Here is a 26,110-nt window from a genome sequence, read left to right as displayed (position 1 = left end):
CTCCAATTATAGGACAATAACAAATTGAATCCTACTTGGATCGATAATGAGAAAATATTTTTTCATGTTAGCATGGATTCATTCAGCAAACTTTTGCATTTTCATTTCAGGGAAATTCACAGGATCTAGAGTAAAATCCTTGAAGTCATCCATATAATCAATGTATGTCCAAATCATTTCTAGAGGAATTTTTGTTGATGCATATCCGTCTACGACTAATTCAACAACCGAATTGTTTTCATATCCATACTTGCATTGGTGAAAGTTTGTGCAATCCAATTCAATCATATAAATTAACAAGACTACAAATACAAATTCATATCCTGACTCGTCTATTAAAACATTTCAGAAATTCACATAAAGAGCTTAAAAGATGTGCTTAGGAGAGTAAATGGATGGGAATGTGATCGCATATTTAGAGTAACTGCTCCCAAGACAAAGCAAAGTATTAAACTGAACTTTGTCACTGAACATCCTTTAAATCGCTGATAAAAAATGAAAGGGTTTGGTTAGTTTTCTTTTTCCAAAAATTGATTTTATAGAGTAAAAAAGATTTCCCTTCTATTATAATTTAGAACTTAGAACTATGCATAGCATTTCTTGCAAATATAAGGTAAAAAATGAGCATTGCATCACTCAATCATGGCCTCGAAGATCAGCTACAATTGAAGCAATTGTCATAACCACCAATTCAGTAAGAAAACGAATAACTTGGAGAGCCTTGGACTATTTTTATACCTTCATCTTGCATTTTCCATCTCACAGCAATGCGGGTAAATAAATAAAATTGCATAAAAGATTTACTTCTATCTTTTATGCTACTCTTTCCTACACTCCAGCCTTATGGTGTTTACTTTGTAACATGTGGTGCAATTACTAGTAATAATCTTTAATAATGTGAGATGTATCATGAGATAATTTTATTTAGTTAAAAAATTAAAATAATTTAATAATTTATTTGAACTCATTTTGATTGTAATTTTAACTCTATTACAATTTTTTCTAATAAAAATATATAAGTACAAAATTAATATTAAATTTAATCTTTCAATTTAATTATTATATAATAAATAATGAATTAATTAAATTACTAATCAAACAATTTAATATAAGTACAAAATTAATATAACTTTAATCTTTCAATTTAATGAATATGTAATAAATAATATTTTTATTAAATTACTAGTCAAACAGATTAATAATTTTACTTTATTTTATTTTAATTTCAAGTTCAGTAAATCTATAATAAATCATAATTTTATTAAACTACTAATCAAATTATCTAATAATTTTATTAAATTATTAATCAAATAATTAATAATTCTACTTACCTTATTCCAATTACAAAATTAATAAATCTATAATAAACAATAATTTTATTAAATTACCAATCAAACAATTTAATAATTTCACCCAATTTTATTAAACTACCAATCAAACACAAAAATGAGTCGAAATATAAATTACCCAAATAAGAAAATAGAGCTAGAAAATCTACATTGACTTTATACTTCAGCCATTGAAAGAATTTGCAATTGGGAGGATGGGCAGTAATCTTAGGCATATGTTGACACACCTGAGTTGCTTGGTATTTTTGTTGGTCTTGAAATACATTTTACTATAATATTGCCTTGAAATACATTTGACTATAATATTGACTTGAAGCAACTATTGACATGACTTTGTCAAATACGGCGAAAATCAACTACATAATGCGACAGATCATGTGAGCCATATCCGGACTTGAAAATTTATTTACGCCTCTAAGTTCAAAGTCGTCCATTTAAATTTAAATTTTAATGCCTTTTTCGTCTTTACTCTTCTAGAGCCATTCCCGTATTGACTATACTTTATGTTATTTTACTTTTTCTTTGTGTCACAACCATCCTTGATTTTGGTCTGTTTTGTCTCAAACTCAATTATTTAAGAAAATTGTAATTTTAAGTTATTTAGTTTTTATAGTTCGAGTGATTGAGTGGTGGTCAGTTAACATATTGTATATTGGGTCTCACTTATGATTTCCAATAGAAAAAGTGTTTTGGAGTCGGCATTTCGTGCAGAGTAAAGATTCTTATTACTCAATTAAAAACTAACTCACATATTTGTTTGTTTTCTTTGGCTGTGTTATTTTTGCAATAGTTCCATTTGAGCAGAGTTGAGCACCCTCTCTCCTAATCACACTATCCTCTAATCACCAATATTAAACCATCTCATCCAAGACCTTGGCTTCCTTGCTTGGTGTTTCTTGTTCCTCCATTGATTCCATAAATCATGCCATCTTTCTTGACTATCGATAGTGCTTCACATAATGATTTTGTGAGCAATAGAAGCCCTTGATCAATTTACCTCTCCTTGTAAGCATGTTGGATCACTCCATTATTGTCGCAACCTATTGTTGGTCATTCTATGTGTTCTTCTCAATGTGTTTTGCATATCCATCCTTGGCTTCACTCATAAAAAATTCTTGGCATGATCCAACCATCTGCAAAGCTTGTGGTGAATGTGGTTCTTGCGTCTTACTTTGTAAAACATTTGACCCAACCTTGGTAGGATTCACCAACTCATTCAATCAAGTCACCTTGTTTGGATATTATTCTACAAAGTGTTCTCCTTAGCATAGACAACATCTAATGGATTCACCAACTTTCTCAACTAGACAAGGTCATTCCAAGATGGCAAGGCTATTAGCTTGGCCATATCCTATCTCGATTATGTCTAAGACTGACAAGTCTTGTAGGTAAGCTTCAATGTTAACAATAAAATATTTTAGTTAACTCACCCATGACATCTATCACGCGATGATATCAACCATCCTCTTTAGTCTTTGGTCCACTACTTCTCTATCTACTTGTCATTCTATGTCATCAAGATGATGCCCCATTCCTGCTAGAGTCATGTCTCCTATACTATTTCCATCACTTGTCTCACATATCAAAAAATCTCACGCATATATATGAGATTGTTCCATAAGTTTGAATGTTGCAATGTTCCATATGGCATAGGCCAATCATGTCACATTGCAATACTCATCCACATGTGAAGTCAAGTTGACCCAACTTCTGTGTGGTCCACAACTTAGTGAGTTTTCTTGTGCATCCTCCTACACACATCATGTCGACACATGCATATCATTTCAAATTGATGTCAAAATATGTGTCACTTGCTTCATTGCAATACCACCTAGTTTGTCATATAATTCATTCTACCATCCACCAACATCATGTGCTCTGCACAACTAGACTGTAGGCATAACTTGTCTAATCAACCTCCATATGACCCCCTTGGAACTTCATACACCTAATATTCTCCCTTTGCTCATTACATATATCGATTGCTTCATCATGTATCAAGTGCACTCATCCACCTAGTCCATAGTTGTTCTGACCATTTGTTTAAGAACATGTTGGTTACTCGATTATGGTCATTCCTTTTCCTACCACACAATTTGTGTTGATGATCCTTATATAGGTCTATCACACAATGTATGGGCCTAAAACTAATATTCATACACAACTTGATATGTGCATCCACAACCCTTGTTTTAGTTTGTTACATGGTGTGTGAACCCAAGCCCTAGTCTCGACTTGTCACATTGTATGTGTGCCCAATATGTCTGACCATCCCCACGAAAGCCCCTTAGCATGTCAGATGCCTAAGGTTTACCAACATCCATGTTATAGGGTCCATCTCAACCTTTGTCATGTCGAGCACATTTTGCAAGATTGTAGACATTAATGCCATGACTCAAGCTCTTATGTTTCCCTTGACAAGGGCTTCAAAAAATCCATTTCCAAACATATATTTTGATTTTTTTTTAGAAATAAAATAAATGAAAGGAGTATTACCATTTTTATCACGGTTATAAATAATAAAAATGAAAAAAAATTGTACCAATTCTCATTAAAGAATGTGAAGTATTTGACAATATATTCAACCTTGTGATGTGAACAACTATACCCTTGGGGCTCCTATCTCAACCAACTTTGAGTGGGCCATGACAAAGTCATAGGTTTGAAACTAACCCCACATTGTTGACCACTAACAACTCTACAAAATGAGGATTTTTTCATTGGTTGGGATTTTAGAACATGGATATTCCTTTCCTCTTCATTGTTAAGTAATTGAAATATCTCAAAACTTCCATGACTTTGTTAGTTCCATGAAGATGTACCAATATTACTAGCTATTCTGCTATTTCTGCAAAGGTGGAATGAACTTCAATGTTGATGCCTCATTAATTGATGACAATTTCTCCAAATTTAGGTAGTCATTATTGCTAAACAAATACTTCCAAAACTTCCTTGAAAATCTTCTAATTGTTTCTCGACAAGTCCATTGGTGATGAAGATGATGACAAAGATCAGAGACAATGCCAATTGTCCATTCAATTTCGATCCAAATTGATTGAGTTTATGAGTAGCCCAATCTGGCCATTGGTATGAAGCCTGCAATGTAAGCTGATGGAAAATACTACTTATAACTAGATAAAAAACCATTAGAAAATTGGTTTATTTATTGATATTGCACTATGACTTTAGATGCAAGCACCTGGACCCTTACATATTTATTATCCCAACTAAATTCATTCATGTCCTACATTTTCCCACTAAGTGGACCTGCATTATCAATCATCTAGTTCAAGTAGTATTGGTCTTCTGTTGCTTCATGAAGCCATGCTACTACCCATAACAGTTCATCCTGAACAAGGTAGACCACAATATCCAAACCCAAGTCAGAGATCTATCTGTTCATGCACGTAATTTGTGCTAACTTGCTTTGAGTTGAAAAGAACTTACAACATATCCAAAAATTGACCCATAATATTCTCTGAATTGTTTAATACTGCTATCATACTTGAGCATTTGTATGGTTGAAAATAGACTCATTCATCATATCTTGTATTGCTGATTTATTTTACAGCCTTCGTAGGGCTGAACAGTTTGCATTTTAGGGCTTTTATATGCCCTTTTAATTTCAGAATTTGTATGTCAATTAAAATATAGTGTATTTTTTCTTTCCAGCGCTAGTTTTCATTGGGATTCAAGTTCAAGGGCTAATTTATTTGGTGTTGTAATAACTTGTGTTCTAAAATATATTATCTTAATTGCAATTTTCACAACAACCATAACTTTTTCTTCATTTGTAGTGTTTGTGGTTTACTCTTTGACTTATGCTAACTTGATAAACATCCCAAAATGGTCTTAGAAGGTTTATATGCTAAAATATGCAAAATCCCTTCACAAACCATTTTATTTCTTACCTTGAATGTTAGGTTTAAGTTGTAGTAATAAGTAGTTAGTATAGAAGGCCCTAGACTTGATTTTGTCTTACCTAAGGATTCCTTGAGGCTACAAGGGAATCCTCCCTTGTGTTGGATTTATATTTCACTAAAAAGAGGAATTGGTTACTTATGTGACAGTGGTAATATTTTTTCATAACAATCCCATAGCAGATATTTCTTCATGGTTGAACGGAACACTGAGTCCTTGCACAATCTATCTGTAGCTGAGAATTTTGTTTTTTTTTGTAAGTTTACTATTTCTAACATCTTGGTGTACCGAGCATTGAGTCTCCTCTTGTAAGATCAATTGGCTTGTCATTATGAAGCTGGAGGAGTGGATCTTGATGAATTTCTTTATTTCTTATGATTTATCTTCCATCCATTAAAATATAGAGTGGTCATTTCCCTGTGAATATACTTTCTTGATGCTTGACACCAATCCCTAGAGAAGGAAGGATAAGGATCTAACATACTTCCTTCCATATATTGTCCAGCAAGACAAGTTGCAAAATATTTAGAAATGACAATACAAAAACCCATTCAATAGGTCAATTCCATCTACATTTGTTGTTATGGAGCTAACTGACATGTTAAAAACAATATTCTCCAGTATTTGATGGTCACACCCTTTTGTATATAAGAATATTGATGCTCATCCTTGCCACAAGCTTGCATGCCTCTTCTTGTCTTGACATATGAACTGTGATATCGATTTTCTATCTCGCACATTAAACTTTGAATAAATCATAATTAGAGCTCATGGTATAGGGACAATGAGGAGTGATGTTCCTTCCATTTGTAACTAGTTTTATGGCTTGTAGGAAAGATGTTGCATTTTTTTAGCGATCTACCTTTTGGTTTAGTCCTCTTAGCACATGGTATAAATCAATGAAATCAAACCATTTTTTTCCTATCATTTGATTCTTGAGATTATTCTTGCATGATTAAGAACCACTGGACTGGATAAATTTGGCATGTATGTCATAATAAGAGAAGAATCTCCTATGAATATCAGTTGATCAATTATTTGATGCCTCCCTAGACCCCACCCACAACTATTTCTATTTCCCCCCAGGATCAAGCACATCCCCACCCCCACACCAGCCAGTGGATTACCCTTTGAGTCTGTTGAGAAAGGGTATTTTTTCTGAGATCTGCCATTTTTGGGATTCATCCTCATCCATTCAAATTTTCCACATCTCCACTGATCTGGTTTTCTAGAGGATACATTTTGGATGTGCCATCCCTCCTGGAAATAGATCTTTGATCCAACTCTTTTCCTTCTGCTCTAGTATCTGGATATTATTCCTCTTCATTCCATTAGCCTGTATTGTTTCCATCAACATCCCTAAACTTTGGCTGCTACTTTTTTGACATATTGTTTTCTTGATGGATGATAATTTTGTTTCTATCTGACCACATTTGTAGACATATGAATTTAGGCATGGTCGGCGAGGTGTGTTTTAGAATTTGGTTTGTTAAAAAAAATTGTTCATATTTTTTGTGCCATGAAGTGAACATCTCTGCTCACGTTGAAGGTAGAGCCAACCATGGAAAAATTTAATGTGGCCATGACAATGAAAGGTATTATTATTGTTGTTAGTGTGTTTTTTTAACTGGTGATAGTCAGGCCTCAACCATAACCCCATGCTTCCCACTTACTCTGTTGTGTGGGAGTCCACAATGGCCATTTGTGTAATATGGGGCATTCCTTAAGTTTTTCCTCTTATTATAGGTGAACATGTAGTTAAAGCTTATTGAATTGCCTCTGATGTCACGGAAAGGGTGGTGTACACTATACTTACAACAATATTTGCTCATTTATCTTGAGACAACCATTTGTGAAAGATGTAATAATATTTTTTTCATAAGATGATGGCTTGACTTCTTAAAGCTTTAGAATCATGGGATTTAGCAATGTTTATATAGCCATTGGTCATAAGACACTTTTTCTTGTTATTAATATGCTTTTCAATGCTCAACGTGTTGTTTGTTTTGTAAATATGAAACTGCTACCATGTTATGATTTCCTCACCTAGAATCCAATGCATCCAAATGGATTTATGGGTGTTATTGTCACTTCCCATAAAGATTTCTGCCCACATATGGATAAATTCTAGAGCCCACCATGTGGCACAAATGATAGTCTCCTTCTAATTATGTTGGAAGATGATAAAGTGAGTATTGTATTCTTAAAAACACCATATTATGATGTAGTTTCTTTGCAATCTTCTTGTTTTGAAATTCATTTGCTAATCTTTTACACAATATTTTATGTATGCTTTTTGAAATTTCTACCATCATATCAATTTCATGAATAAAGGATTGCTTATTGTTCTTAAATAGATGATTGTGCAAGAACTACCTCCAAATTCAACTATGAAGGATTTGCTAGACAAAATAGTAGGGATTCCTATAGTTTTTAATGTTGTGATTCTTTCACCTCATGGTTATTTTGGGCAAGCAAATGTTTTAGGAATGTCAGGCAAGACATCAGTGGAAAGGTAAACAATTTTTTTATAATTGCAATCTCCATTCCATGATATCCTCTCTTTATTGTTTGATTGTATTTTGAACGTTTCTTTTGATTTTGTTGTTTTTTAACTATGAAATAGAAAATACTTTGTATCATGTCCATTTAACAACAACCAAAGCTTGAAGATGAAATTAGTATTACATGATATTGATTGGAATCCTTATAGCTATTTTGTGTTAAAACAAATTCATGACGATAAAAAAAGTTTACTTTCATGTTGTTATTTGAGCACATGTTGTTTATATACTTGACCAAGTTCATGCATTAGAAAATGAAATGTTGTTGTGAATAAAATGACAAGAATTAAACATCACACATCATATTATTTGTTTTCACAAGTTATCTACAACTTTAGCTTTTTAGCATGTAACTTAGTTGGCATGATTGTGCCTAAGATTTCTTTGAAGGTTGAATACTAAGTTACTAAGGTGTTATTTTATACGGTGATATTTTTTTTTCTTTGTTTATACAAGTCATCTAGCCACATTATAGTGGCCACTATCGCCGAACTGAAGAAAAATTGTTTGAATTCCTTACTTGTATGGGGAAAAATGGTTTTGACATTGCTAATGTTGAGGTATATGTTGTATAAATTCTTTATAGTATACTTTAGTTTATATTTTAGTGTTCATTGTATTTAATGTCTTACACTCTGCATTGTATATTATTTTGTTTTTAGAAAAGGAACTCAGTATTGATGGTAAGAAGCAGGAATTGAAGAAAGAGTCTGAGAACAATAACAGTGGAGCGACAAATGCAAAAAGAGAGAAACAAGAGAGTCGGTCGAGTGATATCCTTAGAGTCAATATCCCACAGAAGACAGACACATAGAGACTGATGGTCAAGTCTTCAGAGTTGGTGAATTCACCTACAATGCGTTGTCAACACAATGATAACGTTTTGAAGTAATGAAACATCATTTCATGTGTAAATTGTAGTCCAACCAATATTAAGTTGGAAACTCATATTGTAATACTTTAACATTTCATATAATATAATTTATGTGGTTGAAATTATTTATAGTTGCACTTGATATTGTTTAGTATTGTAATTAACATATGCAACTGTGTGTTTTTATATTAGATGAACATGCACATTGTATGCCATTTTTTAAATTTAGTTGCAAAATCATATTAATTAATTTATGTTGATTAATTATGAACACATAAAATCAATCTAAAACTACTAATTAGTAGGCTATATTGATTAATGATGAACACAAAGAAAATGAATTTACAACTAAATTAGTCATTTATAATGATTGTTAATGAAAGTAAATGAAATTAATGTAAACTACTAAATTAGTCGTTTATAATGAATATGAAACTACCAAAAAAAAAAGTGACTATTGCAAATGATAAATTTGTGATTATAAATGATGACTAAATTTTGCATATATATGACTATTAGTAGCTAATTTATAGTGTCTTATAACATGACCAAAATTTAGTCATATTTCCCTGGTCATTAATTGGTTTCAAACGATGACTAAAATTTGCATATATATGACTATTAGTAGCTAATTTACAGAATCTTATAACACGACTAACATTTTGGTCATATTTCTTTGGTCATTAATTGGTTTTCTCGGGTGATCATATAGAAATATATTTTTTTGTATATTTGGTCATTAATGACTAAATCAATGACTAAATATACTACTAGATGATAAAATTGAGACAACCAATTAATGACTGAGCTAAAAACGACTAAAAGTTGGTTGCGTTATAAGATACTGTAAATTAGCTACTACTGGTCACCGACTGAAAAATGGTCGTTTATATGCAAATTTTTAGTCATTTTTATAGTAATTAATTAGCCATTTTGTACTAGTGTACGTCCAAATCTATTCTGAGCGTGCTCATCTCAAATTCTATCAGAAATAAGGGGGATTTCCCATAGACCAACTCAAATGGTGAAAACCCGGTTGTGTTCTGCCATGTTGTCCTGTATGCCCAAAGTGCTTCCAGAAGTTTTGAGACCAATCCTGATGATGGCTTGCTACAGTCTTTGTCAAGATATTTTCCAATACCTTGTTTGTACTTTCTACTTGTCCATTCGCCTGGGGGTGGTATGGAGTTGTCACCCTGTGTTTGACTCCATATTTCTACATAAGCCTTGCTATCATGTGGGATGTGAACTGTGCCCCTCCATATGAAACAATCTCCCTTGGAGTACCATACCGAGCAAAAATCTCTTCAAAAAGAAAATCTGAAACCACTTGTTCTGTTGCTTTCGCAACAGCTTTGGCTTCCACCCACTTAGTCACATAATCAGTGCAGACCAGAATGTGAACCTTTTTATGAGAAGGTGGGTTAAAAGGTCCAACGAAGTCAATTTCCCACTTCTCAAAAGGCTCAAGGACTACCTGGGGCTACAATGGAATTTCATTCGATTTTCCAGGTTGCCCCATGCATTGACAATTGTCGCATATTCAGACATAATATCCAGCACCCCGAAAAATGTAAGGTCAATAATATTCCATTTGCAACACCTTGTGGCCTACTCTTTTATCTGAAAAATTCCCTCCACAAGGGCCATCATGGGAAGCCTTCAATATCTCATAAATGTCATCTTCAGATATGTAGCATCGAATCTGTTGATCATCCCCTGTGTTAAAAAGGTATCTTGCCATCCATGAATATCAGGTACTATGATGAATAATTTTTCGTTGTTCCCTGTATGACATATGACGAGGTACCTTCCCTGTAGCAAGATAGTTAGCAATATCTTCATACCATGGAGCGTTAGCATAAATTGCAAAAAGATGTTCATCCAGAAAACTATCTTATATGGGTGTACTTTCAGCATTATTATCTAGTCTAGACAGAAAATCAACAACCACATTATCCTTTCTTGGTTTATCTACTATGGTGATATCAAATTCTTGAAGTAACACCAACCATCTTGTAATACGACCACGAGTAATGGGTTTATTCATTAGATACCTGATTGTTGCGTGATCAATGTGTACAATGGTAGGATACCCAGTAATATAATGTTAGAACTTTTCGATGGCATAGATGACAACAAGAAATTCTTTTTCAGTCACTATGTAGTTTAACTCGGCATGAGCCAAGTTCTTACTAACATAGTAAACTGCATATGGCACCTTGTTTACTTGTTGTCCCAAAACTACCCCAACTACTGTGTGAGAGGCATTAGCATGGATATGAAATGGTAATGTCCAGTCCGGCTCTTAAAAGATCAGATCTCTACAGACAAGTTCCCTGATCTTCACAAAGACTACATCATAGTCATCTGTCCACACAAAATCTGCATCTTTTGTCAAAAATTGAAAAAGTGGATTTGCTATCTTAGCAAAATTTTCTATAAATGCTTATAATGACCAGCGCAAATGATAAATTTGTGTACTTGTGCGGGTGTTTTGGGTATTGGGAAGTGCAATATTACCTTTATCTTAGTTGGGTCCATCTGAATTCCGGCAGATGAAAGCAAATGTCCCAGAACTATTCCTTCCTCCATCATCATGTGGCACTTCACTGTACTCAAAGAGACATGTGTCCATTTACATCTTTCAAGAAATTTTTCTAGATTTTCCACCCCTTCTTCAAATGATTCATCGTATGGAGTAAAATCTTCCATATAGATTTCAACATTGTCATCTACCAGATCAGAGAAAATCCCTAAAATTTCCCTTTGGAATGTTGCAGGCGCGTTACAGAGACCAAATGGAAGGACTTGGTATGAAAAATTTCCCCAAGGGCATGTGAAAGTGGTTTTATCTTGATCCTTGAAAACTATCTGGATCTGGTTGTACCCACTAAATTCGTCCAGGAAGGAGAAGAACTTCTTCCTAGCCAAAGTATCCAAGACTTGGTCAATGAACAATAAAGAGAAACGGTGTTTCTATGTCACCTTGTTTAATTCTCTGCAGTCTACACATATCCACCATTTACTATTTTTCTTGGAAACTATCACCAATGGGGACACCCATTGGCTATCCGTAATTGGGTAAATAAATCCTACATCCAACAGCTTTTGAATTTCTTCCTTAACAATGTTTTTCAGAGCAGGGTTCATTCTCCTTTGGGGATGCCTCACAGGACGAAAATCCTCTTTGATGTATATATGATGGGTACATAGATTGGTAGGAATCCCCTTCATGTTTTTATATTCTCGGGCGAAGGCTTCTTTATGATTTCGGAGAACATCTAGAAGTTGTTTTGTCTAGGATTCTGACATATTTGGGTTAATATTCAGGGTCTTTCCTAGCTCTATCTCTATAGAAATGTTGTCATGGGACATGGTTGTAGGCAGTTCTTCAAATCCATCTCTTGTTTCAATACTTTCCTACGTTTCACAACTCAAGACAGATTTTAGAATTCGTTTTTTGAATCTGAAATAGATAGGGGTCGCTAATGAAGGCAGTAATTGTATCATCCTTCATTTCTATTTTCAGCTAAAGGGCCTATCCAATAGTAAGAACTGGTCTTAATTCTTCATCTTCGGATTCAGACTCTTCCTTTGGTAGAGGTTTCTTACGACTAGATGGTTTCACTAACGGGCTAGATTTTGCAGGAGGGTATAACACAAGGTTTTTAGTAGCCTGCACATTTGAGATAACCATATTCCAAAAACAACACTCAATGTAAGCATCTGTGATTGCCAACCATGGTATTCCCAAAATCAAGGGATGTCCACCAGCTGGGGACTGCATTTGCAGAACTAGGAAATCCATAGGGTAATGACATGAATCAACTCAGATTGTAATGTCTTCTAACTTTCCTACCGGTTTGACTGTAGATCTATCTACCAGTTATAACACAATAGGTGTATGTTTCAGGTTTCAAAGTCCCAATGTATGTATGGCCTCAGCAGTAATGACATTTATAGTAGCACCCAATTCTATCAGTACATTTGGAATTTCTACTCCATTAATTTGTACAGTTAGAATTGGGTGCCTCGGATCCCTATATTTCACAGGCATAGCCTTTCCCATCATAAATTCTGATAACTTTCCCATCACATGAACAGTGAGTGGGGCCCTTGATTTCTTATTAGGCTTTTTAGCACAATATTCCTTAAGAGTTTTTGCATATATAGGTACATCCCTCATAACTTGTAATAGGGGAATCTTAACAAATAGATTTTGTAACTCCTCTACCAAGTCTAACTCAACTTGAGGGATCTATTTACTCAAGGCCAATATTTCAAGATAGGGCGGGTCAACTCGGTGTTCTTGAGTAATTAGCAGTTGAGGAGGTGTTTGATTTTTACTAGCTTGGTTTGATTTCTCTTCAACTATTTCTGGTTCTTTAACCTTACTGCCAAATTGGTCAATAATAATAGGTGGGGGTTGAGCATCTACTACCTGCCCGAATCTCAAGTTCATCTCATAAAGTTATGCGGTAGAGATACTGTATGAAGGCAGGTTGAGGGTGTCAGCTTGCTGAGCCCCTTTATTGTTAGGATTCAGATTGTATTGTATAGGAAGTTGAGGCCGAACAGGCGGATTACCAGGAGGTATGTTAGAGGGAAACTGAGGTTGTTTTTGTGGCATTGATTGGGGAAACTGTCCAGGAGGAGAGGGTCCACGCTAGTTCGGGGCCCATGAAGAATTCGAACTAGTTTGAGGATCCCACTGCTGCCAGGGTGGAAACTGATATTGAGGCCACATAGGTGGATAAGGCATGGACTAAGGACCCATATTAAAATTGTTAAAATACTGAGATGGATCTTGAAACATACCTTGATTTACAGTTGGTGGCCAAGGTTGCCATGGCTTTTTGGATCCCATGAAATACAGTTGATCCACCTCTTTGCATGCCCCTTGAAAGACCTCCTTTAATCCTAGCAAGGAGGGGCATGAACTTGTTGCATGACTCAGCTCGCAGATTGCACATTCTTCCATGGAGTTCAATGGACATTCTCTAGGTGGATTCTTCTTTCTGCACTTCGGGCAAAATATAGCCATAGTCTTTTCCAATTCCATCTGTTTCTGTTTTACTTGCAGTGTGTCCATCTGTGCAGACAAGGTACTCAAGATATCAATCCTTAAGTTATCCAGTAGGTTTCCAATTTCTGCTTTCGTGACACCTCCACCAGATACTTTTGTTGACCGAATTCCTTATTTATTCCTTGCAACTCCCCTCGAGCACTGTATGCACAGCTCACAGATGGTATCGAAGTCCTCTTTTGATATATCTCCTTTTCCTACTATGTTTAGCAGTTCCAAAGAGTCTTCTTGAAAATCCCGGAGAAGGATAGTTTTCAAAATGTCCTTATCCATGTTAGAATGACCTGACCTCTGTAGAGTGTACTTAAAACGTTCCACAAAATCCTCCATATTCTCATCTTCTTTCTACGTGAACTTAAAAATGTCTTCCTTAATATCCCGAGATTTGCAATAATAATGATACTTCTCCAGAAAATAGGTCTTCATCTCATCGCATGTGGATATAGTCTTTCCTCCTAGACCCGTAAACCATCGCAGGGCTGTCCCTATTAATGTAGCAGGGAAGATTTTCAATTTCTAGGCATCGGTTATGTAGTCATATCCCCAACACACAATATCAAAGTCAAAAAGGAACGTGTTGGGGTCTTCAAAAGTTAGCTCATGAAAGCTAGGTAAAGTTGTCAAAGGAATGGGCTTTGTTGGTACGCCAGTCCCAAGATCCCCAATTAATAAGTCAATCGTAGAGGTTGTGGGTGCCATGAATATCCTCCAATAATCACTGGGAATTTCAACAGGTTCTGCAGGGAATGATGGAGGGGGTCTTGTCACAGAAGTTTGAGTTGCTTTAACATCACTCCCCTTATCCCGTGGTGATATAAATACCCTTACATCTCCTTCCTCCCTGTCAAAATGGCTTGATTCCTCAGATCCCTTCCCTGCAACTTCTCCTTCCCTATTGGAATGGGTTGGTTACTCACATATTATGCTTGCAACTTCTTCTTCCTCTATTACCAGTAGTGGTACTCCTTCTTCAGGTACACTTCTACATACTTCTTCTGTTGCTGGAAGGGTTTGTTGCGTTGAATCAACAAGAGGTATTGTGGATAGCATTGGTTGTTCAACAGATTGTCCCCCTGATTTCGTTCGAGTCATTGCCCTCATAGCAGCATGAGAAGATGCCTCTGATTCAGCTTTTGCAATGATTTGTTGGATATAAGTGTTCCTTCCCAAATCCTGTCCTCCTTTCTTCGAGGCTTTTCCTCTACCCCTTTTTTTCAAATCTCTGTTCATGCAAATTGGTAAGAGGAAAACATCCAAATTAAATCACCGTGCTCTGGACCTGGAGCAGGGTGTCAAAAGACCATTCCCTCCCCAGGACGAGAGGTTGGGTTTTAATAGACAAGAAAAGAAAATGACTGAAAGGAAATCTAGGGCTCATGACTTGGAGCAAGGTGTCAAAAGACCATTCCCTCCCTAGGACGAGAGACCAGACAAGAAAAGAAAACACATAAAAGGAAATATAAAGCTTAGGACCTGGAGTAGGGTGTCAAAATACCATTCCCTCCTGTTGTAGGGAAAAGTATCCGATTCGGATGACCCTATCCCACTCTAAGGGTGATAGTACCTCAGCAACAACTGTAAACAAAACTACTTAAGGTTTACTTCTTTATGAAAGCAAGAGAGAATGAAGAAATGCACTAACCGTTGCCTTGCGCTTAATATTTGCTCCAATCTCTTCTCTTTGCTGCTTGCTCCTAGCTCTTTGCTCTTTTGCTGGCCCAGCTACAATGAGATCCTGCAAAATAACAAAGAAGGAAACTACAAGAAGCATGCATTCATAACTGATTCAAGGATTAGCATAAATCAAATATACAATCATCACAATACATCATTGAAACAAATGCATATAGAAGAACCTCAATAGCTTTTATTAATGGAAGAAGTAAAGTTCTGAGAAGGTTACAACCATTGAAGGCTCCAATCCAGCAACACCTCCCAGCAGAAAGAATTTTCTCCTCTTCACCTCCTTCAAGCAATCACCCAATAGTTCTATAGTGAAACCAACAGCATGTCATTACTTTGCACAAAATTCCAGCCCCCAGAGCTCATAGGAGAGAGCTCAATATATAGATGAATTGAGAAAGGATGAGTCAGCTTGCAACTGATGTGTAGCTGCCTTGTGTCCTCTCTCTCTTCAGTTGATCTTCAGTTCTTGAGTCCACTTGGAGAACTTTGCTTCCACTTGGAGAAACAGAGCCTCTGACTCATCACAAGGCGAAATCCCTGATCCAAGTGTCATTTTTGGAAGATTCCAAAGCAATGACTCAGTGTGCCACTTGTCCCATCTCGCTCAGCGCAGGTGGCCTTTGTTCTACCTGCTTTGCAACGCAGGTACACCATGGAGGAGTTGAGTTTCAGCGCAGAAGCCTAGTGGAGCACCTGCTTTGATTTCAGGATTGCTTGTTTTTGAGTGTTTTCAGGTGGAGAACTGATCTGAGAGCTGTTGGTTTGCTGACCTTGTTCCTCTAGGGGTAGGAACATCATGTTTAGGGACTTTGGATCCCTTGGATTATTGACAATTCATGCTCGATGCTGCAAGGCACAAAATTGTCTATAACAGATGCCCCCTAAAGTATGAGGTCGTTTATCGGGTGAAATGCTTTATTAGGAGGATCCGAAGTTCATTCAATCTGCTGAGAAGTGTCCTGTAATAAGATACAATACAATACATTATTTTTCATACTTTTTCATGATCTAGCTGAGGCGGGCATTCCCATGCTCAGCTTTATAAATTCATTTTGGTACATAGAACAGACGATCGTCTGATGGTAGACTGATAATTCTCTGCTGAAATTATCGTCCTTTGAGAAGGATGATCATCCGCTGCAATGATGTACACATCAAATGTCTTTATATCCTGAATATATATCGCAGCCCGGATGGATGAAACTAGATCCGGGGTCTTCAATCTCTTCCGATCTTCACTCGATGTACAAGTCGATCCATGTGAGAATTTCTTGAAGTCGAACATGGAAAGACATCGCTTGATTACCGGTCAATGATGTAAACCGTTAACAAGCGCGAGAGGAATCACCGATAAGGATGATGACCCTCAAGGTACTGCAGTACAATTCACATGGTGGGAATAAAGGACTTGGTGTCGACCACCATGCAAAATCTTCTGGTCGAAGGTCATTGATGTATACCTGTCGCCGGAAGTGAGAAACTTGCCATTGAGGCATGCAAGCTTCAAAGTACTGAAGGGGTTGTTCCTAGATCAACTCCTTGGATAATGAGCTGATGTCGACAAGGAGTGATCTGTCAAAGGAGGGCCTTAATGAATCCCACATCATTGACACGGAACGGAGCTAGTGATTGTGATGAGGTGAAAACAAACTGTGATGTATGATTCAGGGTGGCGGTCATGAAATGGATGAAGGACAATGTATGGCAGTGGATGGGACACGGTTGACTCTTTGCAGAACAACATCTCTTGAACATATAACGACACTGATGTGATGGATCGGTAGCATTACCCCAAAAGTGGATGGTGTGGCGAGGACCATGGTGATGAGACCGGTGAATGAAACAACCCAACCCGATGTGATACGGAGGAAAAAGTGTCATGTTCAAGAGCAACTTGCTACCATTAAAGCTGTGAGGTTCTCCCAATTTTTCCCCAGTCATTGCTGACCAGTACCTCTTTATTTTTGTCAAGCTTGAGGAGGATAACATATGCTTGGTCTATAACCTGCCCTTCGGGCAAGCCCATCGCTATGTTTTAACGAGCCTAGCGATAGGGAAACTCGTTCTCGTCTAAAGACAAGTTTGTCGCTATTTAATGAATTTAACGAGTCTAACGACAAGGATAACTCGGTCCTTTTCATTTTTAGAGAGTCTGAAAAGGTACATAAAGTCAACTCCAGAATTCCTTTTTCGTCATCTAATCCCTTCAGTCCGAAAAAGTATAAAACAATACAGAAGGGATGAATTTTCGATTGCTTTAACGAGCCGAACAAAACAAGCGCTCGATCTTTTTGTGCAATAATCCCTCAGGTCCAAAAAGATTAAAATCTAGAGGAGGGATAGCTTTCCGGTCGCTTTAACGAGCTGGAAGGCCGAAACTCGGCAATCTTTTCATATTTTACGAGTCAGTGAAAAGAGCTTAAAGACGACTCGTCTTTCGAGGAACGAGTGATGAACAGGGCAGCAGCAGATTCCAGGTACAGGTTGGAATATTCCAATCACGGCAGTGTCACAAGGATGGCTTAGTGAAATCACTCTTCGCAGCTGTTCCTCAAAATGGGTAAACAAACATATGGAGATGAACGATTGGCCAAATGAACGGATGGAGGTGAGACTGCAAGAACACGACCAAGGGCTTTAATATGGCTGTCAAAGGTTACATTCACCAATGTTATTTACCGGTTCATTTTTTCTGGGTGAGCTTGAACTCTAGGGGAAGATTGCTCACAACTTATGTTTATTTTTTAACGAGCATGAACTATGTGCTAAAACTGCTCGGATCTTGCGTTTATTTTTTAACGAGCATGAACTGTGTGCTAAAACTGCTCGATTATACCAGTCATAATACAAGGAACGCCTCAGGTGAGGTAGTCATATTTAAGGAGCTATACCTCACTAGTTACTCCAATTTGGCAAGTTTTGACTTTTGCCCCACATCCTTTCTTCATGCAAGTTCGGAAACGACTAATCCAAAAAACAGATAAATAACCGCTCTTTGCTTTCACTCCAAAAGGTTTGCATGCCTCCAGGTATAAAGTATAATTTCAAGGCTACCCCTCCTCTGTTCCACCTCTGTTTTTCTACTTGTCGTCTTGCTATATTTTTAACGATACTTGTCTTCTCGTTATTTTTCGGTGCCGACGGTACTTGTCTTCCCATCAGTTCACTTTTTGATTTTTGCAAGATCGCAACAGATAAAACATTGGCGTTACAGAGGGAGGTTTGCCTCTTACTTATTATCCGAAAAATGGTTTTGTTCGCTGTCGCAAACTAAACTCTTTTTTCCGGCGATGTCTATTACTAGGTTACTAAAGATGGTGACCACTTGTTGCAGCAATTTCATCTCTTTCTTTGGAGGCTGCCCCTACTTATCCTTCAAAACATATGTTTTAATGGGTGAGGCTTGCCTTCAAAGATGGTGGCTACTTGCCGCCACAAATGGATCTCCTCCCTCGGCATCCTACTTACCTAGACAAGGGGAGCGAGAAGCTGATTATCTCACTCACATAATTTTGACAAAAGAACTTTATCCTAGAACAACCCTCTCTTCCATGCCGGACGGGGTACGGACTAGTCATATTCTTCTGCGGAAATTAACTTTATACCCAAGGTTTTCTCTGCCCAAGGCAGGCCAGGGTGCATGCCCCCTGGGTCCCAGTTATATCTTTCCGAATCACTCGCATTCATCGGGAAGTAGAACCGAGGGTGGAGGCATTTCTTGAGTGAATAAGCCGTTTAGGGTTGGTATTTGACTATTTGCGATGCGAGATCCCGGAAATGAAAGTTGGTCTACGAGCTTGACCATCTTTCCTTCGTGTGGAAAACACATTACTCTAAAGAGTGAGGAGACTATAGCTCCCACGCAATATATATAGTCCCGTCCAAGGAGTAGGTTATAATCCAAGGGTCCTTGGACGACCATGACGTTCATATGAACTGTCTTCTTCCTCAATGTAATCGGAACATTGGGGAGGATCCCTAAAGGGCGACTGGTTCCTTTATCAAAACCTGATAGATTTCTCATCTCAGGTAAAAGCGCCGGGGAACCCAGTGCTTTCCAAGCAATAGAGGAAAGGATACTCACAGATGCCCCTTCATCAATGATAGTTCCAGCCATTACCATTCTATAGATTTGGACAATGATTCTGAATGGTATATTGGCTGGTAACCGGGGTCTGCCTAGTTGGTTCCAATCAAAGGACACAACCAGGTTGCTTGGTGGTGGGACCGAATACACGGCCGGATACGACCCTGACGATGTTCCTTCCTGCGATAAAGGAATGGGCGCATTGCCCTGATGCTCATCAGAGTCTGTGTTGATGAAAAGAATCTGGACGGTGTCATCCTTATTCTCTTCAGTGAGGGTGTCATTTGAAGATGAATCTTCAACGACGGTGTCATTTGAGGATGAAACCTCTGAAGGAAGAACCGGGTCAACTGCCGTTTCGACCTTTAGACTTTCGTCTGGTCCGGATTCAGTAGGTTCATTCTCAATGACCGACACTTCAGCTGACCACTTGAGCGGGCCCGCTGGATTTTCAACTATCGAGGGACTTGGCGCGAGTTTTTGGTATCCAGGAGGAAGTCGTAACGGTGAAACCGGACGATCTTCCAAAACTCTCTTCGCCTCATCTAAGAATGGACAACGGTGGATGGCGTGATCGCCTTCACACAGTCTGCAGGGTGATCTTGGTCTCCCTCTTCGTCTTTCACTCTCGCTAGTTGACGGACTGCAATCAACATGACTACCAGAGGTTGATGCTACCGGATTGTGCAACCTGGGGGACCAGTCCCTTAGTATCCGGGGAATACAAGGACAGTCACGGTGGAAGTGGGTCCCTTTGCAAATGACACATGGCGATTTAGGCCCGGTCGGTGCAGTGTGTGGATTTTTGTCAGATGTCTTTTGCTTGCCCCCAGTCGCCTTCGCCTTAGGCTCCTTCTGCTTCTTTTCTCTCTTCTTCTTCTCCTTCTTCTCCATGGGAGGCTGACTTTTGCCGGCTCTACCTTGCGAAGATGAAGGATCAGAGGAAGAATTGTAAGAAGTGGAAGGCTGGAGGGTAGCTCTAGACTGGTCTGACTGTTGATTCGACTGCTCAGGATTAGTGGTGATCTGAACTACATTAGTTGAAAAGAGCCATACAGGTAGGCCAATTGTCAATCCTGGAAGTGACAATGTGGCCATATGAGGCGCACCAACATCTCCCCAAGAGGAGAAGGGATTGGGACTTCCACCAAGGTGACTTCCTTGGTTGGTGGGCTCCATACTTTTCAACTGAAAGATCAACGTGGGAATAACAGGTGATTATGTTCCGATTAAAATAAATTTTATTAACGACGCTTTAGACACAACTTTGCTTTTTCATGTTTTAAGAGTCGAGAAAAAGCTAAAGATGACTCTAGTCTCCTTCGATGTTTTAACGAGCCCGAAGTGACAAATGCTCGGATGGACTTTTTCAGTTATAGAGTTTGAAAAAGGCCAAAAGAAACTACTCTGGAGTTCTAGGCAGAGGGTGTGCCAAACTTTTCGCGAAACCACAGAATACGTTTTACGGTACGGGTGGTCGATCTTCGTGAATGCTGTGTTCACTGCATCGCGATCAGTAGGGCGGCCGACACGGCTTCCTATGGATAAAGGCTTTGTTCCTATAGGGGTCTCCCAATATATACGCGACGGTACGTGGGAGCACAAGTCCGTATTAGTGCCACCGACTCTCAGGAGGAATCACCCACCTTCGTAGAGATCGACAGTCACTATGTTTAACGACGCCGGAACACGTCTCTACCTAGACCTCTATGTGTTTGCGTTATGTTACAAAGCGTTGTTATGTAAATTGAATTTATTTTAATGTTGATCTTGTTTAGCAGTTTGCCTTTAAGGATCACCACGAGATGTATGTAACAAATTCCTGAATGCAGTCTAAGATGAGAAGCAAACTTTTCAATCTTTCAACTTTGAAAATCTTAACTACTGAGGAGAAGAAAGGAAAATCTTTTCACACAGATCATAGAGCACACACTAATGCAAAATTTCCTAAATCAGCATGCAAACAGTCAAATGCAAAATGCACAATGCATGTATTTTCTTTTCCCTTTCTTAATGTTGATGTATTACAAAAAGAAAGTTGTTATATAACTTTGATTTCGATTTAAAGCGAAAACAAACAAGCTTGTCCAAAATCAAAAGACACCTTAAGATTTACTTGTTTAATCACTGGAAATACATGAAATCAAACCATAATGACGAAAGTAAAAAGACTAATCAGCTATGGACAGCAAACAAGCTAACTCTTTAGACCAGCAAAATGCCTAACACAGGTTCAGATCTAAGAGGCCAAAGCAAGACTAGTTCACTTTCATTATGGGAAATTGTAAATGATGTAAGAAATACAAAAGAACAAGTACAATTTAGTTATATAACAGAGGCGGAATGATGGCAAGTAAGGTTGGTTTCAGAACAGGTACAAGACTAGTAACTGGCTGCAAAATCTATAGTGAAAACAGGCAAGAAAAAGGGAGGAAACCCCAAATGCACAAGGCAAAATTGGGCCAACGCAGGTGCTGCACAGCCAGTCTGGCTCTCAGCGCAGGTAGCCCCTTCGGGACCTGCGTTGCAAAGCAGGTAGCCTGTGTACTACCTGCTTTGGAAAACGAAAGTTGCGTTTTCTCAGTTTCCGGGTCACAATTTTCTCAAAAATTCACAGTTTTTGCTCAAATCAGAAGCTATCAGTCAAGTACACACTAAGGGATGACAAGGAGGATGAAAAGCTATCACTAAGAGCTTACAAGGATCCTTGTAGATCAACTCTTCAAATCATGAACATGCTCAGAAATGAGCTAGAGTAGCTGCCCTCTACTTCGCTTTTGATATAGTCAAAAGCTTTTCGATTTGGTACTCTTTTGTTCAGGAAATGAATAGCAAAATACTACAAACAATCAAACAGATACGATCCCCAGCGGAGTCGCCAGTTTGTTGTAGGGAAAAGTATCCGATTTGGATGACCCTATCCCACTCTAAGGGTGATAGTACCTCAGCAACAACTGTAAACAAAACTACTTAAGGTTTACTTCTTTATGAAAGCAAGAGAGAATGAAGAAATGCACTAACCGTTGCCTTGCGCTTAATATTTGCTCCAATCTCTTCTCTTTGCTGCTTGCTCCTAGCTCTTTGCTCTTTTGCTGGCCCAGCTACAATGAGATCCTGCAAAATAACAAAGAAGGAAACTACAAGAAGCATGCATTCATAACTGATTCAAGGATTAGCATAAATCAAATATACAATCATCACAATACATCATTGAAACAAATGCATATAGAAGAACCTCAATAGCTTTTATTAATGGAAGAAGTAAAGTTCTGAGAAGGTTACAACCATTGAAGGCTCCAATCCAGCAACACCTCCCAGCAGAAAGAATTTTCTCCTCTTCACCTCCTTCAAGCAATCACCCAATAGTTCTATAGTGAAACCAACAGCATGTCATTACTTTGCACAAAATTCCAGCCCCCAGAGCTCATAGGAGAGAGCTCAATATATAGATGAATTGAGAAAGGATGAGTCAGCTTGCAACTGATGTGTAGCTGCCTTGTGTCCTCTCTCTCTTTAGTTGATCTTCAGTTCTTGAGTCCACTTGGAGAACTTTGCTTCCACTTGGAGAAACAGAGCCTCTGACTCATCACAAGGCGAAATCCCTGATCCAAGTGTCATTTTTGGAAGATTCCAGAGCAATGACTCAGTGTGCCACTTGTCACATCTCGCTCAGCGCAGGTGGCCTTTGTTCTACCTGCTTTGCAACGCAGGTACACCATGGAGGAGTTGAGTTTCAGCGCAGAAGCCTAGTGGAGCACCTGCTTTGATTTCAGGATTGCTTGTTTTTGAGTGTTTTCAGGTGGAGAACTGATCTGAGAGCTGTTGGTTTGCTGACCTTGTTCCTCTAGGGGTAGGAACATCATGTTTAGGGACTTTGGATCCCTTGGATTATTGACAATTCATGCCCGATGCTGCAAGGCACAAAATTGTCTATAACACCTCCCCAAGACGAGAGATTGGGTTTTAACAAATCAGAAAAATTCAGAACAATTAATCAAAGCAAGCGACTCGGCCCAAAAACAATAAATAGCAACGGAAATCAAAATACTAAGCTCAGGACTTAGAGCAGGGTAGCACTTCCCTCCCTAAGACGAGAGATTGATCCTTTGGTCAATACAGATCATGTCTTGCACCTTGTTAGCCTTCCCTGACAATGGTGCCAAAATGTTGGTGTCCAAGTGTGAATAAACTATTCCACCCCTTTCCACATTAATTTATCAATTTGGGTGCGTACAATTTTCAAGGTAATGCACAAGGTATATGCAAGGGGAAAGGTTACAATCTAACATAAACCAAGGATTCACAGCTAAGGAATCAAAGCATCGTTGTAACAGTAATTAGAAATAAATTACAGAACTTAAAAAGGCACTCACAACAATTAAATAAATAACTGTAACAGAAATAAGAAATTAGCACACAATAACAGAAACAACACAATTACAGAAAATACACAACACTTGATCAAAAGAGCGGGCCCAGTTCTCTAATCAGGGCCGCGTTAACTCACATCTAAGAAGAGAACAACGAAATTGCTCGCATTCAATTAATATATAAGAAACTATTACAATGTTTGTCTGCTCCCCTTTCACACAGGAATAAAACCCCTTTTATACAAATACATGAGAACAACGTGTTCTCCTGAATCTGGCAACTAATGCCCAAAAATATACTACTGTTAGAACAACAACTAATTTCCGAGAGAGAGAGAATGATCAAGATCCAAAATAAGCCTGGGAACAGCTGCGAGTTGGTTATGTTGTTGCAGCATTTCCAAACAGCTTTTGTAAATGCGGGACTACTGCTACGAGTTGTGAATGCGATAATTGTTCATCGAAATCTGCGAAAATAGTAAGGTTTAGTAGTTCGCATAGGCAAAACCCCCGTGACCTTACTTCATCAATTAAATATTCCAAGAGACATTAGAAGGGAGGTTTACCTTGTAGGTTTATCACAATTAATGCATATCATTTGGTGCAAAAGGGATCAAAGGATAGGTGAAAATGTAAGGAAAAGATAGACAGATTTGGTGCCCAACACTCTTTATATCCCGACCTCATTGGGGACATGCAAAGAAAAATAAAGAAAGAGCAGACCACTCTAATACCACTGATCTGAATTTAAACAAGAACACAACAAATTATAGATATAACCATGAATACAAAGATGCTTCAGAAATAACATTTCATTTCATTAATATCAAATACTAATATATTCTTACAAACAGAATGGAAATAAGATCAGCTTTGGCAATGGTAGCTTATCTCTAAGAAGAGACGTGGCGTCTATATGCCTCTGAACTCTGATACAATGAGGCTCAAGGGCCTATTTATTATTGAAAATGTTATGAAATCAGCTCACAAAAAGATAGAAAAGATAGATCAATGCCTTATAAATAAGCCTCTTTGAGGGGGCAACCTCCTTTACATTACACAAATGAACAATTCTTTGATGATACAAATGACAAGAACTCCTTTCTATATATAGGAGTCTAAGGGGTCATAATATAATCAGATCCAACATAACAATAATAATGTAAGGGCAAAATAATAACAATAGTGGGCTTCTATGGGGCACAATAATAACAATATGGGGACTACATGGGCACAACAATATAACAAGGGGGTTGTACTAATAACAATAAGGGGTTACACTAGTAGTATAGGGACCTAACATGCCCCTCTCTTTCAAAAAAATGTTGTCCTCAATGCTTGAGTAGTTCTTGATGCTTCTGTATAAAATTCTTGTCGTGCCATGTGGAATCTTCAGCGAGTAAGTTCTTCCACTAAATGAGATACTCTGAAATTGATCGACTGTGTCACTATCGGGTTCTTGTTTCTGTGACTGCTCCAGGTTCCAATATGATTTTTCCTTCCTCGTCAAGTTCTGGCAATATTGTTTGAACTGGGATCTTCTGCAACTTTTGAATGAGTGGCCACACTTCTTCATCCTTCTTCCATTCATCCCTTGCTTCGTTTATCCAATCTGGTTGGATAATAGAAATATAAGCACAAAAAAATTCTTCCACATCCTCATCCTTTCTTGAGTGTGCATCTGCAACAACATTTTTCTTCCCTTTTTTGTAGATGATTTCAAATTCATAACCCAACATATTTGTGACCCATTTTTTCTATTCTTCTAAAGATAATCTTTGTTCTAAAAAGTATTTAAGACTATCATGATCTATTTTTACCTTGAAGTGTCTTCCCATTAGGTAAGGTCGCCATTTCTTAAGTGCATGTAGTATTTCCAACATTTCCTTCTCATAAATAGCTTGCTTGAGATGTTGTCGTAAAAATGCCCAATTGCCTACATCAAAACTTCTTTCACTATGATGTTGATCTGCCTATTGTTTCATTCAATTCTGCACCAAAGTGGCGTTATCCTTTAAAAGTTGGAGAACTCGTTGTTGATGCTCGATGTGATCTTTCACGGCTTGAATCTTTTTCTTCTTGATATGTACTTCTATCTTGAGAGTTTGAGGAGTGGTAATTTCTTCCAATGCATTACAAGATATGGTCAGATTCATTCTTGATGCTCGAT

General features: G+C 37.8%; 1 pseudogene; it reads right to left on the bottom strand.

The window, feature by feature from the left end:
- The window catches only part of LOC149171853 (putative alpha-glucosidase Os06g0675700), a 54,110-nt pseudogene that overhangs the window by 5,507 nt on the left and 22,493 nt on the right, over positions 1-26,110 (bottom strand).

This window comes from Pinus tabuliformis, chromosome 4_2, assembly GCF_031772625.1.
Source record: "Pinus tabuliformis cultivar Carrire ecotype Pingquan chromosome 4_2, CPIR1, whole genome shotgun sequence".
NCBI classification, from domain to species: domain Eukaryota; kingdom Viridiplantae; phylum Streptophyta; class Pinopsida; order Pinales; family Pinaceae; genus Pinus; species Pinus tabuliformis.
Note: the sequence above shows the minus strand (reverse complement) of the source record. Positions and strands in the feature narration are given on the sequence as shown.